The following is a 2616-nucleotide window of genomic DNA, read 5'->3' as shown; positions in this document are numbered from 1 at the left end:
TCGCTAAAGAGGCTGGCTGTTCACAGAGCTCTGTGTCCAAGCACATTAATAGAGAGGCGAAGGGAAGGAAAAGATGTGGTCGAAAAAAATACCATACAATACCATACCATACCAACTTTATTTATAAAGCACTTTAAAACAACCACAGCTGATACAAAGTGTGGTAAATTAAAACAACAACATAATAAAAAGTGATTAAAAACGGTTTAAAAACAAAAACATACAATTTAAAACTCAATCCTGCTGGTGTTGAAAGCCAAGTAAAATAGATGGGTTTTAAGACRAGCTTTAAAAGTGGACAGTGAAGGGGCCTCTCTGATCTGCAAAGGCAAGTCATTCCATAATTTAGGGCCGATCACAGAGAAAGGTGTTGCTCTATAAACTTATGAAGGCATGTTGTGTTTCTAGAGAAAAATACACCTCAAACACTTTTTGCTAAAATAACACATAAATCTATGATGTGTTGAATTTGTCAAGACATCTTGCACATCATTCGGACGTTTCAAGTTGCTCAGTCAATATTTCTGAAATAGAAAAACCACATATGGAGATGAAAATAATGTTCCAGATATCTGTAATTCACTTGGTAATATTGTCGTGTTCTTTGTTCGGTTCTTCGGAGCTTTGTCAGCGGTTGGACCCTTCTCGTCTCCCCTCCGTCTGCCCGTCTGCTCTCGGCTGCTTGCTGCTGGGTTGATGGAAAATCAGAGAGCGCATCTTGCCTGTAAGCTGCTGGATGTTAAAACCCTCTTCAGCTTTGGACATGTTTATTGCGAGAGAGATGTAAAAGAGGGTCCTCACAGCGTGATGGTAAAAATGGACTCCGCACAAAGGGCGCGCCCCCGCCCGTACGTGCGTCCACAGTTCTTAAAGAGACAGGACATGAAATACACCACAATATCTTAAAAGAAAATATGACCAGTCAAAAACACTGTTCCAGATATCTCTAAGTTGGATTTGCCAAGTCAATATTTGCTTTCAAGATATTTGAAATTTAATTTGCACTAGTCAAATCTTAGATATGTGATATCTGAACATGCATTTAATATATTTTAAATTGAACCAATGACTAGTCAGAACAATAGGCAATATACTCTTTAGATACAAATAGATAAAAATAGATACAAATCAGTGGATGCACAGTTTACCAAACTGAGACAGTAAATTGACAACAAAATATATGGAATTCATTTTTATCTGCTTTGTCCCACAACGTTGAAAAGATGATTTAAACCAAACCAATCACTGTGGAATTGGCCTTCATATTTAAAGGGCACCTATTATGCAAAACTCACTTATTTCATGTTTTTCAACTTGCTTTTGGGACTCTACTGCTTAGAGAAGCTGTCCAAACACACACACACACACACACACACAAAAATGCACCCAGCCGTTTTTTAGCTATAATTACATGCATTTTTAGGTATCTGAAAACGTTTTTTTCTCAAAGCACATTATTCTGACGTCACAATAACAGTGACCTATAGCAACCTAAACCAGACTCCAGCTCCTCACGAGGCAACCCAAGGTGAAGCTCCGCCCACTTCTTCATGGGATGATAGTTCTGCTGTTTTTACAGCAGCCACNAACATGTTATGACCATAAAAAATGAACAGAGTTCTGTTCTTTAAAGGAGGCCTTCCGTGGTCAAGTTCAAAGGCAGGTGGAACGTTTATTCCACCCAGGGTGACCACTACACATGGCTGTTATGATTGTAACATACTGTATGAGGATCAGAATCTGGTTGCCCTCAAATGATTGACTTGGGTTCMTTTTACAGCTGCATGATCAAATAAATGTCACTAAAGGGGTTATGTTTTCTTTGATAACCTGTTTCTGGCTCTGCATTATATTGTTTAACATAATTAGAAAAAATATTGCTCTATAAACTTATGAAGGCATGTTGTGTTTCTAGAGAAAAAAACACCTCAAACACTTTTTGCTAAAAGAACATAAATCTATGATGTGTTGAATTTGTCAAGACATCTTGCACATCATTCGGACGTTTCAAGTTGCTAAGTCAATATATCTGAAATAGAAAAACCACATATGGAGATGAAAATAATGTTCCAGATATCTGTAATTCACTTGGTAATATCTTAAAAGAAAATTTGACCAGTCAAAAACACTGTTCCAATTATCTCTAAGTTGGTTTTGCCAAGTCAATATTTGCTTTCAAGATATTTGAAATTTAATTTACACTAGTCAAATCTTAGATATGTGATATCTAAACATGCATTTAATATATTTTAAATTGAATCAATGACTAGTCAGAACAATAGGCAATATACTCTTTAGATACAAATAGAAGATACAAATAGATAAAAATAGATACAAATCAGTGGATGCACAGTTTACCAAACTGAGACAGTAAATTGACAACAAAATGTATGGAATTCATTTTTATCTGCTTTGTCCCACAGCGTTGAAAAGATGATTTAAACCAAACCAATTACTGTGGAATTGGCCTTCATATTTAAAGGGCACCTATTATGCAAAACTCATTTATTTCATGTTTTTCAACTTGCTTTTGGGACTCTACTGCTTAGAGAAGCTGTCCAAACACACACACACACACACACACACACACACACACACACACACACAAAAATGCAC

The sequence above is a fragment of the Austrofundulus limnaeus genome, unplaced genomic scaffold (assembly GCF_001266775.1).
Source record: "Austrofundulus limnaeus strain Quisiro unplaced genomic scaffold, Austrofundulus_limnaeus-1.0 Scaffold791, whole genome shotgun sequence".
Lineage (NCBI taxonomy): Eukaryota > Metazoa > Chordata > Actinopteri > Cyprinodontiformes > Rivulidae > Austrofundulus > Austrofundulus limnaeus.
This window is presented reverse-complemented; position numbering follows the sequence as displayed.